Here is a 16,918-nt window from a genome sequence, read left to right on the forward strand (position 1 = left end):
TGAAATATTTGAACAAATATGGGAGCCTTACATTAAATACAATAGCGAAAACCTACCGGGGTCAATCATTACCTAAGTTGATGGAAGGAGAAGGAAAGAAAAGAATGGACTCAGTAGAATTTTTGGTGTTTTTTTTTATTGAGTAACAACATTGTCTGACTGGTTTAATGTATCCTAGATTGTATACCTTAAATGGATGGGAGGGGGGGGTGGGGGGGTGGGTTGGGAGGAGGGAGGGGGGGGGGGAGAAAATGTCACTGTATATGTGTGAAAAGGAAAAAGTGTGTATCATGGCTGATGTGATTTATGGTGTGAAAAATAAAAAATTTAAAAAAAAAACTTCTTTATCTGCTACTGCCAGGGAGGTGGTAAATGTACTTTTAAAAAATTTTGGTTGAGGGTATGATTTCAACCTTTTAACTTCTTGGCTTTCTGTTTGAGTGCCTTTGATATTTCCATACACTAGATCTGCGACAATGTCCACGTGCCCTTCAGTGAACTCCACCAAATAATTAAAGATAGCCATCACAGTGCAAGTTTTCTGGTATTCACCAAATGAATCTCTCCATTGTTCCTTCATCTGGTAGGGTAATAGATGACCAATCTCTGTCATGACATTGCACCATCATCTTGGAAAGAGGGCATAAGCTTGTGCACCCTTCATTTCATCCGGTTTTATTTATGATCATAAAAGAGCCTTCTGTATATAAGCTGCAGCAATTTTATGCTTCTTGCCAAACTGCTTCTTTAGTAAAAACTTGGCCTTTTGGTATCCTTCATTGGGGGCCATATGATGGCAACTCTTTACAAGTTCATGTGGTTTCCTCTCATGAACTGCACCAAATAATGTAGACCAGTTCTCAACCTTTTTCTTTCCACTTGCATGCTACTTTAAGTATTCTCTATGCCAGAGGTGCTCTGTGATTAGTAAGGGATTGCTTAAGGTGGTATCTGGGTAGAAAGAAAAAGTTTGAAAACTTTTTTCACTGTTTTAATTGTCCCTAATTGACTCGTTATGTGCATGGTTTCATAACTCCAAAGGAAATGGGCCAATGACAATTTTTCTCAAGCAAAATATTTCAGTAACAATTGGGTACAAATCAGTGATTCTCAACCTTCCCTTCCCACTCACAGTCCACCTTAAGCAATCCCTTACTAATTACAGAGCACCGATGGTATAGGGATTACTTAAAGTGGTATGTGAATGGAAAGAAAATGGTTGAGAACAACTGATGTTGACAATCCTCCGAGTTCTGGCTCTTAATTTCAATACTGTGTTCAAAATTTTTCATAAAAGTTTGGAATTGAAATGGGTCACCATCAAAGACTGGAATCTTTCTCTTGGGCAGAGAAGAGAGGAGATTGTAACTGTATTTATGATACGGCCATTTCATCTTGCCTTCTCATGCCTCGGCTAAGTTATTTTGTTCACTTGGATTTCTGTTACATGGTGGTATGTATTCTGTATAGTAAGACAGGATTTGGCTCACATCTCTATCCACTGGGGTCATTATTGGGGTTTGAGATTTGGCACCACTTTAATCTAGCTAGTTTGGGAGCATGCAAGTCTCGAAACCGTAACACTGGCTCTTTGGTATTAAATATTTTCTGTTGTCCTTCCTCAAAATGTGACTCCAAAACGTTAAAAGCGTTAGAAAATTTACTTCAAACTCCAGATACTTCAAAGCCTTTTAGTGCCCTTGATCTGGCCTGATTAACAGCAATTTTTTTTTGTCCAGTTCCAATTGCTCCTTTTTCCTCCTTAGGTGCTTCTCTTTCTCTTTAGCTGCTCCCTTTCATCTCCCCTTCTCTCCGTAGCTTTTCCTCCTGCTCTTCCTCTATTTCATCTAAGACAAATTTAAGTTGAAGCTTTTTTTTCCGCTTCAAGAGCTGCTGTGTCTGCTTGAACCTTTATACGTGTAGATGCAGTAATTGAAACACTGGAGCTTGTTCTAGAACTCCTCTTGCTTCTCCTATTTCCTGTATTGATGCACTCACTATCTTCTGGTCACACGTCATCCTGTATGTCAGATGTTGCCTTAATATCTAACTTTGTCTCCATTTTGGATTGCCCATCCTCCACGCCACCATCTTGTGGCACACCCTCAACACTTCCCAATGACTGATCTTCGATTCTGTGGATGGATTTTGCTTTACTTTTGTGGGATTTATATTCCCAAGAGCTGAAACCTTTCTTTCTATTTGCTTCATTCAGTCTTGCTTGAAGAGTAGTTTTATTTCTACGTATTTAATTGTTGCCATTGCAATTCTTCTTTAAAATCCGTGACCATCATCTTCTCAACATGTTGCTTGGCAGGTGCAGGAGCTTCTGTGACAGCTGTCACACATTCAGACATCAAACACGCACAACAATAACTCCAAAACCAAAATGGTCATCAACGGACAAGCAGCATTTTCTCCAAACTATGTTCTAACTTGCAAAAAACACACACATAAGGAATCCTTTAATAAGACTTACCGTTTCTTCAATGACCTCGGTGATGCTGTTGTTGATCGTGCCTCCTTGAGTTCGAAATGCTCTAAACAGAGTCCAATTGATCCAGTTCAAATTCTAAATCCAATTTCCAACTTTCTATTGTCTTAAATTCTGTCTTGTATTCACTAAAAATTGTAGTGACTATTTTCCTTGATAATCACGTGCATGATTTAGAATATTGCTGTCTGTGACTCGTTCAAACAATTAGTCCTAAAGTTAAGTTGAGTTCAGTTTTCCAGAGTTTATTTGACATTACTATCAATTGCTATACATTGTTACAAGCCATTAAACTTTGTTAGACAATGGTTAAACAATGGTAAATGGTCAATAAAAGTTATCAGAACATTCCAAGTCCCTCAGCATTTTGTAGAACAAAGAAACTAACCTAAAACTATCTGACCTGGTTATCTCTCTGGAAGGCAAGCTATGACCTTCAAAATGGCTGTTGCCAGGAGATGGCATGAAATATATTATACAATCACTTGAAAGCCACAAAATAGAATTTCCTTGCAAGAAATGCATTTTAATCCTTTTACTTCCTATAGTTTCAAGTAATGATGTGTGGAAAGTAACTGCAAGGAAACCACCATCATTCTTCCTCCTATAGAATCCAGTTGGAGCTCTATAATCAATCCTCAGACTCAAAGCGAAATGTCAGCCTAGCCTCTGCACATGTTCCACTTATTCTGGCTGGGAAGTGAGAACATTTATGGCCTAAGTTCCTTCGTGGATGTTTATGGGCATCATTGCCATTGTCGATCAGACTGTCAAGGTTTGATGATACTTTATCAATTTATTCTTGGTATGCGGCTTTCTCTGGCAAAGCCTTCTTTATTAACTGTTCCAGTTGGGCCTGATTAAGTGGCTTCCTGGGACATTTGAAGAGTTGAGCATCTGCCACCTGGATGAGGGGTTGAAATTATAGAGAGAGCAGACGTAAAAGTGTTGCTACTAGTACCAATTAGGACTGTAGTGAGGAGAAATCCTGAATACAGTGGAAACATTTTTGACACTTTACAAAAACACACATTTTCAAGACTGATTTTAAAAAAATCTAATTGAAGTGAATGAAATTGAGATATCGCTGTGCCAATGTAGATTCTGAGAAGTTGTCCACTGTGCTTGGAGAACTCCTTTTAAGGCAGGGGTGTCAAACTCAAATTCACAGAGGGCCAAAATTAAAAACTTGGACTAAGTCGTGGGCCAAACTAAATTTTATGGTGAGGAAAACGATTTGCACTGATGTGGTTGTGAATCTTTGGAATGGTTTACCCCAGAGGACTGTGGGTGCTCAGTATTGATGGCAAGATGATCAATAGATAGGATCATTAAGGAATCTGGGGAAAGGAATGTGATACAGAATGTCAGTCATGTGGGAACTGGGCTCAAAGGGCCATGCTCCGTACTTTCTTATGCAGAGGAGAGGTCTTCACTAATTGTCAGTTTTTAACCAGTGTTAAAAACAGGGTCCATTGGAAATACTCAGTTGTAGGCAATACTGTGGAGAGAAAGAATGCAAAACTATTAACACCAAGGCCTGATTTTATTTTTATATCCTGAACTGGCTGCTGAATAGTAAAGGTAAAGGTTCCATTACTGTCATGAAATACTACATTTAGAATGTAACAGACATGAAATCCTTTGTCTACCATCCAACAACTTCATGGCCATTTTTACCAATGTCAGCTTTTCTATTTCCAGATTTGAAGCAGGAATCTAATTCTCAACAACCAGGGAGAAATTAAAGTAATGGGAATACAGGATTTGAACTCTGAATGACTTGTCCAGGTTATGGGATTGGCAGACCAGTGGTGCAATTATTTAGACTTCCATCCCCTAATTTGCACACTTAGGATCAATTCAAGGTCTAAAGAAGAGATGTGCAGAGAGACATAAATCAGAAATTTCTGATCTGAGTATACCTGATCTTAGCAACAGAGTCTCCACTGCCTCAGGTAGGAGATTCCAAAAATTTAGTACCTGGTGTGTGAAGCTATTTTCCATCTATATCATGAGCACCTAAAACAGTTGCCCCTAATTCTTGACATCCCAGCCAAAGTAAATGGTTTACTTTGAAAACTGGAGAATGCAGTCTTAGCTGTTTAATCTCTCCCTGAATGACAACTTTGCCATTGCAGGCATCAATCTGGTGAACTTTGACTGCATTTCTCATTTTCAAATGTATAATTTCTTTGGGACATCAGACCTGTTCACAATATTGCAGTGATTGTCTTCACCAGGGCCCTATACCTGACGAAACTTGCCCCCTTCAGGGTTCTCCAGATGATCCTCTTTCTTTCTGGGTCACCTTCCAGACTGCCAGTCTTCTCCATTGACTAGGCAGCCTTCCAAAGTTTGCCAGCTTTGTCCTTCAGGAACTGATTTCTGCGTCCTCACTCTCTGTTTCACACCCTCCCTCTCTGAGAGCAAAACAGTTCTCCTCTGCTTGAAAAGATTACATACTCTCCCAGGCAAGCTGTTGTCGATACCTTGTTGCCTCCTGCATAAAGCATTCTGCAAAAGTCCTGTAAATATTCTGTGTTTAAAAATGTGTGTGTGCAAACTGCTCTAACAATTCCTCCCAAACCACCTCTAAATACTCTGTCACACCTTCCCCCTTTAAAGGGAATTTTAACTAAACTGTCTTAAAATCACTAAACAGATAACAATAATTCAATTTTGAGAGCATTTCTATCAATGATCAATTTTAACACCTTGACAAAGAATCGGCATTATTTACACCTCTGATATGGTTAATTTGCAGATCATATTCTTGTAATATCAAACTCCAGTTTAACAATCTTATCTTTTTATTCTTCATTTTATTCAAAAACACCAGAGGATTGTGGTCAGTGAATATAACAATTGGTTCATGAGAGGTACCAAGATACATGTCAAAATCCTGCAGAGCAAATATGATAGTTAACAGTTCTTTTTCAATAATGTAATAGTTCTTTTGATGAACATTGAATTTTTTTGAAAAGTAGGCAACTGGATGGTCAATTTCATTATGTTTTTGCAATAAAACTGCACCTGCTGCTCCCTCACTGGCTTCCACTGCTAGAGAAAATGGTCTGTCAAAATCAGGAGATTTTAACACAGGGCAATGGCATAGCATCTCCTTTAAATTTTCTAAAGCTGTCTGACAATTTTTAGTCCACACAAATTTCTCCCCTTTCTTCAAAAGATTGGTTAAAGGAAGAGCAAAATTTCTGCAAAATTTCCTGTAATATCCTGCCATTCCTAAAAACCTTCATAGGTGCAACTTTGCCATGGCTAACCCAAGTATGTTACTGTGGCATTTGCAAATTGACTCTTTGCTAAATTAACAGTTAAGTTTGCTTTAGATAATCTTGCAATTTGTCCAGTTGTCTTAGATGTTCTTCCCATGTGTCACTTTTTGTGACCAAGTCGTCAATATAAGCATCTGTATGAGTTAACCCTTGGATAATCAAATTAATCATCCTCTGGAATGTTGCAGCGGAATTTTTCATGTCAAAAGGTAACACATTATACTCGTATAAACCGGGTGGAGTTACAAAAGCTGAAATATTCTTTCCTCTCTCAGTTAAAAGTACGCCCCAGTAACCCTTCAATAAATCCAACTTAGTAAGAAATTTAGCTTTGCCGATTTTATCAATAGTCACCTATTCTTGGAATAGGATAAGCATCTGTTTTAGTTACTGAATTAACCTTCCTAAAATCAGTACAGAACCTAACAGTTCCATCTGATTTTGGTACCAGAATACAAGGAGAACTCCAATCTGAGTTCGAAGGTCTAATAATGTCATTCCTCAACATATATTCCACTTCCTGATCCATGATTTTACGCTTTTGAATGTTTATTCTATATGGGTGCTGTTTTATGGGATTTGCTTCTCCAACATCTACGTCATGGTAAATCACTGATGTCCTTTTTGGAACATCAGGGAACAAATCTGTGTATTTCAAAAGTAATTCTTTCAACTGCATCTACTCTTGTAACTTAACTTTTCTTCCAAATTCTCCAAAATTGTTGAGTTAGACAGGCACACAGGTTTCTTTAAGGTTACCCTCACAAGATTCTTTTTCCATAATCTTAATGATCCTCCACTCTGTCAACAGCTAACACCTCTGATACAGATTGTTCTCCACAACCCTTATCCTCGTAATAAGGTTTCAACATATTTATGTGACAAACCTGAGTTTTAAACCTTCTATCTGGAGTGTTAACAACATAGTTAACATCATTCAGTTTTGATTTAATTGTGTATGGTCCAGAAAATCTAGCTTTCAAAGGATTGTCATGTTTTGGAAACAAAATCAAGACTTTACCTCCTGTCTTAAAATTTCTCACCTGAGCTTTCCTGTCAAATAAACACTTCATTTTACCCTGAGCCATTTCCAAATTTGCTTGAGCCAAAGTCCACACTTTATGTAACCTATCTTTAAATTTAGAAAGATAATCCAGCAAGTCCAACTGTACCTCCTCATTAACCCACTGTTCTTTTATCAACATTAAAGGTCCTCTAACTTGATGTTCAAACACAATTTAAAAGGGGCTGAAACCTAATGACTCCTGCACAGCCTCCCTTGATGAATACCTTCATCCCAATTGTATGATCTTGGTAGATACTCTGTCACAGTATGGATTTCCATACTGAAGTCTCTCCATATATCCACGCTCCTAATGCCCCTAGCAAAATTTGACCTCCCAAAGGACATAATTTTACACTTGTCAAGATTTAATTCCATCTGCCACTACTACACACAACTTTCCAACTAATCTACATGCCACTGTATCTTTAAACAACCTTCTTCGTTATTCCACCAATGTTAGTGTAATCTGCAAATATATGAAGTATCCCCAGGACTTGGAGGATTGATAGTTTGGATTTGGAATTAGCTGGCTATAGATTGCAGAGGCTAGTGGTGGAATGGTGTTATTCTAGCTGTATGTCTTTCACCAGTGGTGTTCTGAGAGGTTCACTGTTGGGACCCCTGTTCGTGGTGCATAAAAATGACTTAACAAGTTTGTAGACACAATGCTGTGGGCAATGTAAAGGGTTATCAAATAATGCCACAGGATGTTAATCAGTTACAGATGTGGGCAGAGAAATGGCAGATGGTGTTTAATCTGGTCAAGGGTGAGTGTTGCACTTTGGGAGGTCAAATGTAGGGGGAAATGACAGGGCTCTTAAAAGGATTGATGTGCAGAGGGATTGGGGGAGGGGGTGTTTGGGGTCCTTAGCTCCTTGAAAGGGACCATGCAAGTAGATAGTATGGTAAATTACGAGGATGTATTGGGGTAGGACATTGAGCATAAAAGTAATGAGGTCATGTTATACAAGATTTTGGGGATGCCACACTTGGAATACTGAGTGCAATTCTGGCTGCCCTATTGCAGGAAGGATGTGGTGGCTTTGGAAAGAGTATAGAAAAGGTTTACCAGAATGTTGCCTAGATTAGAGGGTGTCATTAAGAAAGATTGGACAATCTTGGGCTCTTTTCTCTGGAGTGTCGAAGACTGGAGGGAAACCACAAAGAATTTTATAAAAATCACGTGAGGCAATGATAGGATGGACAGTCAGAATCTTTTCCTCAGGGCAACGATGTTACACACTGGAGTACATGTGTTTAAGTTGAGGGAGAGGCTGGTTAAGTGAGAAATGCAAACAAGTTTTTTTTTACACACAGTTTGAGTAGTAGATGCCTGAAATGAGCCCACAGAAATAGTTGTGGATGTATACAATAGTAGGTTTTAAAAGGCTTAGATAGACACATGAAAGAATAGAGAGCTATCTATCAGATAAGCAGCAGACTTTTAGTTTCATTTGGGCATCATTTTTGGCACAGATACGTGGGCCTGTTCCTGTGCTATGTTCTTATCCAAGTCATTTATATAATCGAAGCAGATGATAGTAACATTTAAGAGGCAATTGGACTGGCAGGGAAGAGAGGGATCTAGACCATATGAAAGCAAATGAGATTCATTTAAATTGGCATCATGATCGACAGAGTCACCTTGTACCTGTCAGAAAAGGTTGAACATGGCATTTCTTTTATGACTCAACTTGCCTAACACGTAACCTCCTCTTGTCCCTTGCTGTTGTTGGAACACACTAGGTCAATCTAAGTAACTCGCCTTTCCTACAACGCCTGCTCTCAACAATAACTTGGAAAATTGAATTAAAGTGAGATCCAAGCTTGGTTGTTTCAGACCCAAGACTCTATGAAACTCTATATACTGCAGTCATGGTCTCTCTTCCAAATTTCTACATAGCACTGTTAGAATAGTGGTTAGGGTAATGCTATCAAAGTGCCAGCATCCAATGTTTGAACCTGCCACTCTCTGTAAGGAGTTTGCATGTTCTCCCCCATGATGTCTAGGTGCACCTGTTTCCTCCCATGCCGCAAAGATGTATGGGTGTAATTGGGTGGCTTAGGCTTGTGGGCCAAACATAGGGTTACGTTTGTTTTATTGAGTAGCCATGTTTTTTGTGATTGCTGGTGCAGTGATTGGGAAGGAAATATTACAGGGTACTTTAAGTTTGGAAGCCTTGAACAAAATGAAAAAGGTGGGTTGGATAATACAACTGACCTGATAACAAAGGATGACTCCAGGGGAGTAGTGAGAAGGATCTTGATCAGGAAGAAGATGGAGTGGGTTCAGTGTGAATGAAGTTGAGCATTGACAGAAGGACTAGATGGGACTGTTTTAACTTTGCCTAACTACACCTACACTGTTTAAGGAGGAGAAATCAAGAAACAAAAGATCATTCAATCCTATAATTGGGAAGAGGTTTTAGTCAGATGGATAAGATAATTCAAAACTGGCAAAAAGTAGTGTGAGGGATGAGTTCAGAGTGAGCATTTCAGACTAAACTCTGAAGTAGTATATTAAAGATCAACTGGGGACAGACAACTTCTTGTCTTGTAATTTATCAGGGTCGTTGAGAGAAAAGTGATGACGATATGACAGAATCTTGTATTCAGGAGGAAAAGCCATCATTCATCATTGAGGAAACAGTAAGTGGGCCCTAATCAAAACATAACACGATCAAGTATCAATATGAAGTTGTGAAAGGGAAATGATGTTTTAAAATTCAAGTTTATTTGAACATATAATTAGCAGAGTTGGTAAGGTTCATTGACACCACATTAAATAGGGCTTCATGTGGTTTGGTTAAAGGACAAAAAACAGGGCAAGAGTGAATTGATCTTTTCAAGTTATTGGTCATAAGGAGTTGTGAACCTGTATGATCTTGGTATATATTTATGAAATATACATAGGTGCCCAAGGACTCTGTTCTACAACACTCTCCAGGGCCATGGCATTGCTAATTCGTGCCCTTGTTTAACTTCTCAAAGTGCATCATTTTGCACATCTTCATAAAAGCAAGATATTATGAGTTGTTCAGATATTTAATTGCTATTTCTATAGTGTGCAGGGAGATCACAGAATTCATGAGGATGGATTTCCAGAAGCAACTATTTACAAAGGTCCAATCCCTGCTAATCAATCAACTGGCCAAATTCAGGAGAATGACACCAAAGTGGGTAAGTGGAGAAGGTACAACTTTAGTGACAGAGAAACTGGACTATGCACCACCTTCCTTCCCACATCTATGTTCTATGGTTATAGTCCAGGGACTAGGCAGAATAACATTTTGGCACAGACTAGATGGGCTGAAAGGCCTGTTTCTGTGTTATAGTTAAAGAGGAAAATCGAGATGCTGTGGAAACTCAGCATGTAACACAGTATCTATAGGAAGTGAAGGGTAACCAACATTCTGGGTACGAGTCTTTCATGATGGTATGAGCAAAAAACAGGTGCCTGAATAGAGAGTTTGGGGGAGGAGAGGATGGAAGAGAGAGCAGGGTGAGGAGCACAGGCTAACAGGTAAGAGGTCAGATAGATACTGGTGGGAGGGTAGAAGAGAATAAACATGAGTAGTAATAGGGGAGAGGGTATCTCTCTGATAGGAAAGAGAAAGGAAGGATAGGGAAAGAGAGAGACCTGCAGTCAGTGTTAATGCCATCTGGTTGGAGAGTAGTTTTCTATGGTTCTACCAAGCTTTAGCTTTCTAATACCCACTGCTTCTTGGTATGAGGGATGAAACCAAATGTTGAGCTGTACTTGGGAGAACGGGGAAAATGAAGGCTGTTCCCTCAGTGAATCAACACCAAAACTCCAACTTGGTTCGTGTAACGTGCAAAATTAAGTGTTTTTGTGATTCAACTGTCTGATCACCTCCAATCCACATAAAATGATGCTGAACTGTTGGTTGACTAGTATGTGAGACAACTCTCCACGGTCCCAGGTGTTAATAAGATACTGGGAATGATGTTGACAGCTCCACAAGGTTCCGAGAACTTTGTTGCAGATCCAAGAAACAAGCTATTTGCTGGGATTAATTCTGATAAACAATCCTTTGTGAGAGATTGACATAATGTGATAGAATTTCACATTCAATGTTGAGCAAAAAAGGGCATTTGGTGTAGGAGAGGATGGGGAAGGTTGGAGGGAGTGTGAAAGAGAGTTGTATGGTCTTGGTCTCACATTAGTAAAAACACCATTCAGTATCAATAAGTATGAAGTGAAGCATCTTGTTTTAAAGAAAGTTGGCAACCTTAGTTATTTGAAGACAAATAATGCTGCAGTCAAAGGCTGGGAGACTTGATTGGCAGGCTCTCAGATCATTGAGTTGAAAAGCTGTAGGACAGACACTCTGTTGGGATTCTAATCCATCCAAAATTCTTGTAGAAGATACAAGCTAAGGGGACATGCTGCCGGCAGCAATGTTAGGAACACCTGTTTGTTAAGAGGACAGCAAAGTCTGGATCTGATCAAGACCTCACTGAAGCCTGTGTGACTGCTCATGTGTCGCAACTGCCCCACATTAAGCAAACTCACAGTTATCTTCCTAGAACTGGAGAAGTAATCTTCAACCCTGATGAAAGACTTGAGAAGATGATTGAGGAAAGGTCACCTTCATTGCCCCAGCACACAGAAAGTTCACTGGGTTGAATCTTTGTGAGAAAAGATTGAGCAGATTGGGCCTACGTTCTCTGAAATTTGTAGAACACGGAGGAATCTAATTGCAACATTTCAGACTCTGAGGGAGGTTGTAATTTCAAATTCCGTGAAAACATTTCCCTTGGTAGGGGGAACTAAATCTACGGGATTTTTTTGAATTTATTCATTTTTTAAGAACTGAGTGTTGCTGGCAAGGCCAGCAGGTAGTATCTATCCTTCTGTGCCCTTTAGAAGGTAGTGATGAACCATTCTTGTAGTTTTTTCATTCCTCTGGTGAAACTCTTCCTACAAAGCTGGAATTTCAGTGTTTTATATCCAGTAATGATGAAGGATTGACAATATATTTCTAGGTTAGGATATTATTTGATCTGGACGGAAACCTGCAGATAGTGGTGTTCCACATCCTTGTTGACAGAAGAGATCTTGGGTCTGGGAGGCGCTGTTGGTTAATGGGTGTGGTGGTCATCCCAAAACATTGTCGTCCTGGTCTGCCACATCTAGATCATCAAGGATGAGAACATGTAGTTTTGCCTTTTGTGGTTGTTTTCTAACTACCACAGACCCAATCTGGTAGGTGCATACTTCAGGAATTGGCTGGCTTAATCAGTGGTGGTGGACATTGAAGTTCCCCAGCCCTTGTTTGCAGAGGAAGGAGGTTTAATGCCTTTGCAGGGTCTCTGGATAAGTGAGCTATCTATGACCAGGGTGCAGGGACATTTCCAACTGCTATCAAGCTTTAGAATTCACCATGGCGTAGATATTGGATACTGTGTCATTAAATACTTTTGTGGTTGAGATTGCTGGATCTCTGCAATCAGGATTTATTAGAATCACACAGGAAGATTGTCGTTGAGGTTCACATCAATTCTGTCGTTATGAATGAAGCAGGGTCTAAAGCTAATATGTCTGCCTTACAGCAGACAAAAGCAATTTTGTGTAATATGACACTTTATTACATGACAATAAATTGAATCTTGAATCTTTTCTGGCCTTATTCTTCCTCTTATCTGTTTTTCTTGTTTTTAAACAGCTTGATACTGATTGGCTTTCTCAGTTATTTCAGAGGCAGTTAAACCAAGACAAATGCAGGCAGATAGACCAGACCAGACCAGGACAGAAGGTATCCTTTCTCTAAAGATAAGTGATGCTTCCAACTGAAAGGGTGGTAACTTCAAATGAAATAATTTATACAGATGACATACAGTAGCAATGAAAATGTACATGGCATAGTAAGCAGGTTTGCAGTTAACACTAAAGTGTCTGGTATGGTAGATGGTGAAAACAAATTCTAAAGATTGCAGCAGGATTGTGATCAGTTGGGCACAGGAATAGTTGAAATTTAAAACAGAAGAATCTGCAGCATTGTATGACAGGGTGAATGCAACACCATAATAGCACTAATCTGCTGCTGTCCTGTAAGGAGCTTGTACATTCTCCCCATGACCATGGGTTTCCTCCAATGTTCCAAAGACTTAAAGGGTTAGTAGGTTAATTGGTCAGATGGGTGTATTTGGATGTCATGAGCTGGAACGGTCTGTTACTGTGCTGAATCTCTAAATAAAATTTTGGGAGGTCACAAATAGGTAGGACCCACATGATGAATGCTAGAGTTCTGGGGAATGTTGTAGAACAGAGGGATATAGTGCAGGTACATAGTACCTTGAAAGCAACATCACAGGTAGATAGGGTGGTCAAAAAGGCTTTCAAGATGTATGTGACCATAAAAATTAGGACCAAGTACTGTCCTTCACTTGGCCCCTCAAGCCTTCTCTGCCATTCACTAAGATAGTGGCTTATCTGATTATAACTTCACCTCAGCATTCTGAGGTTTCTGTGGCAACCTTTTACCCATTGCCACATCAGGGTCTGCCTCATTCTACCTTAATAATATTCACTCTAAGAAAGAGTCCCAAAGACTCATAACCCTCTGAGAGAAAACCATTCACCTCATTTCTCAAATTGATAACTTGTTATTTTTATTGATCCTTCCTTCAGAATTCTCCTATGATAGGGAAATGTTTTTGTTGTGTCCACTCTACAGATAGACAACTTCCAGCTCCAATTTGCTGTCCTATACTTTAATGAAACTAAAAATTATGGTCAAAATTCACAATAAAATATTTTCCGAATTTCTTGTGATGTTTCTTCTGGGGATTATCTTTAATTGTTGGATATTCTTGAGGGGCGTTACATGTGAAGGACCTAGCCAGACGTGTGTTGAAAGAGGTCTCTGTGAAGATTGATTAAAAAGATGAATCAAAGTAATCAAACCAAAAATTTTACGTGCTTAAAAATAAAGGATTGATGGGTAAGAAAAGTAAGACGCAGAAAAATAAAACTGAGGTAGCTCAAAAGTCACTGAGATTGTCGAAAGTAAGTCCGCAAGGGAGTGGTGAAGAAGGTGCAACGACGATGTCAGAACAACCCAAAGCGATGGGGTGGATCAACACAGAATCTTCAAAAAGTGCTAGGTGAACGATTCTCTAAAGTGGAAAATGTACTTGGAGAAGTGGCAGAGAAAATAGTGGTGATGTTAATGGAGACTTAGGCGGGCCAGGTCAAAAATGACATGATAACTACTCATGGAAAACTAAAGACCCTAGAGGAAAACGCAAAGAAATGGAAACTGGACAAGCAACTGCTGCTTGGATAAAATTGACTATATAGAAAACTTCAGCAGAAGAAATAATTTCTGAATTCTTGGGTTGAAAGAAGGGACTGAGGGGAATGAAACAGGAAAATTTAAGGAAAGCTTACTTGTGCAGATGGCCCATCAGTCCCTTGGCCCCAGAAGATCGGATGAGCAAAGACCACGACCGATCCTGGTGAGATTTTTGAGTTACTGGGATCGAGAGGCAACACCAAGAGCAGCAGTTGAATATGCAGGAAAAATAATGGCCCAATCAAGTTGGAAGGTAGATAAATATTATTCTTTCAAGATTTGAGGGCAAATTTGGTGAAGAAAAGAATTTGATGATGAGCACGAAACATAAAATACTCAATGCTATTTCCAGTGATATTGAGGATCGATGTATCAGGGAGACCTTTATAAATCCCCAAAAGGAGAATGAAACATTTCTACAAGAACTATAAGGGGGACCAAGAGATTCCAGAGAGAAGAACAAGAAAAAGATAAAGTGAACAGCAAATGTTAAAATCTGGATTAAAAGTAAAAAAAAAATTATATTCAGAATCGTCTTTTATCGGTTAATTAATGTAATATAGAAATAAATAAGGGGAGCACGAAAGAGGATGAATACTTAGTAAAATATCAGATACTCCAATTTAAGGGGGTTAATGGTGGCAGAGGAGGAGAGTTCTTGAAAAATGGCGCTGAAATTAAGGGGACAGGTTCTGTCCTAGAGAGTACTGCAGGCTTTGGGGTTTCTTGTCTATGTCACTATCAGAAGGGTCATATAATTGAGCTAGATATGTGTAAATATGAATATGGTAAATCATTAAAATTTATTAGTTATAATGGTTTAAACAGATGTAAAAAAGAGAAGAGTTGAAAATATTAAAGGTGGACATAGTTTTTCTACAGGAAACACACCTTATAAAACTGGAACACAATAAATTAAAAAGGGACTGGGTGGGACAAGTAATGTCCTACTTTTTCAATTCCAAAGCAAGGGGAGTAGCAATTTTAATTAAAAACATACCAGTGCTAGTTGAAGCCATTTTAGTAAAAATACTGAGGAGGAGGAATTCCTTGAATGTTTACGGGACGGTTATCTAGACCAATATGTCAAGGAACCAACTCGGGAGGGGCCATTTTAGATTGGGTATTATGCAATGATAAGGGGCTAATCAACAATCTTGTTGTTGTACGAGGCCCTTTGGGTAGGAGCGATCACAATATGATCGAATTCTCACTCGACATGGAGAGTGATGAAATTAAAACCGAGACTAAGGTCCTGAATTTAAATAAAGGGAATTATGATGGTATGAGATGGGAGTTGAGTAAGATTGATTGGGTGGTGTTTATGGGGGAGTTGACTGTGGATAGACAATGGAAAGCATTCACAGATCTAATGGAGAAATTGCAAAAATCGTTTATACCGGTTTGGCATAAAAATAAACCAAAAAAGGTGAGTCAACCGTGGATAACAAGGGAAATTAGAGACAGCATTAGGTCCAAAAAGAAAGCATATCAATTGGCCAAAAAAAGTACCACAACCGAAGACTGGGAGCAGTTCAAGATGCACCAAAGGAGGACAAAGGGATTAATCAAGAGAGCAAAAATAAATTACAAAATTAAGCTTGCGGCAAATATAAAAACCGACTGCAAAAGCTTTTATAAATATGTCAAGAGGAAAAGATTGGTGAAATCCAGAGTAGGTCCTTTGCAGTCGGAATCAGGGGAATATATAATGGGGAATAAGGAAATGGCAGAGCAATTAAATTCTCACTTTAGTTCTGTTTTTACAAGAGAGGATACAAATAACCTCCCAAGGATGTTGGGAAACAATGCAAGGGAGGAACTGAAAGAAATCAGTATCTCTAAGGACATGGTCTTGGGGAAATTGATGGGATTGAAGGCAGATAAATCCCAAGGGCCTGATAATCTACATCCTAGGGTACTTAAGGAAGTGGCCATTCAGATAGCAGATGCTTTAAGAATTATTTTCCAGAACTCGATAGACTCAGGATCAGTACCCATGGATTGGAGGGTAGCTAATGTTACCCCACTATTTAAAAAGGGGGGTAGAGAAAAAGCGGGGAATTACTGGCCGGTGAGCCTTACATCAGTAGTGGGCAAAATGATAGAATCCATTATTAAGGATGTAATAGCGGAGCATATGACTAGCAGAGAAGGGATCGGACAGAGTCAACGTGGATTTACAAAAGGTAAATCGTGCTTGACAAATCTATTGGAATTCTTTGAGATGGTGACAGGTAAAATAGATGGGGGAGAGCCAGTGGATGTGGTGTACCTGGACTTCCAAAAGGCTTTCGATAAGGTCCCGCATAAACGACTGGCTTCCAAAATCAAGGCTCATGGGATTGGGGGCAAAGTATTGATGTGGATTGAGAACTGGCTGGCAAGTAGAAAACAGAGAGTTGGGATAAATGGCTCATTTTCTGAGTGGCAGGCGGTGACCAGTGGGGTGCCACAGAGATCTGTACTGGGACCCCAGCTGTTCACAATTTACATTAATGATCTGGATGAGGGGATTGGATGTAATATCTCCAAATTTGCAGATGACACTAAGCTAGGAGGGGTTGTGTGCACGGAAGAGGGGGTCAGGAAGCTCCAGTGTGATTTGGATAAATTGAGGGACTGGACAGATACATGGCAAATGCACTACAATGTGGATAAATGTGAGGTTATCCACTTTGGTAATACAAACCGGAGGGCAGATTACTATTTGAATGGCAATAGATTAAGAGATGGGGAA

The sequence above is a fragment of the Narcine bancroftii genome, chromosome 5, assembly GCF_036971445.1.
Source record: "Narcine bancroftii isolate sNarBan1 chromosome 5, sNarBan1.hap1, whole genome shotgun sequence".
NCBI lineage: Eukaryota > Metazoa > Chordata > Chondrichthyes > Torpediniformes > Narcinidae > Narcine > Narcine bancroftii.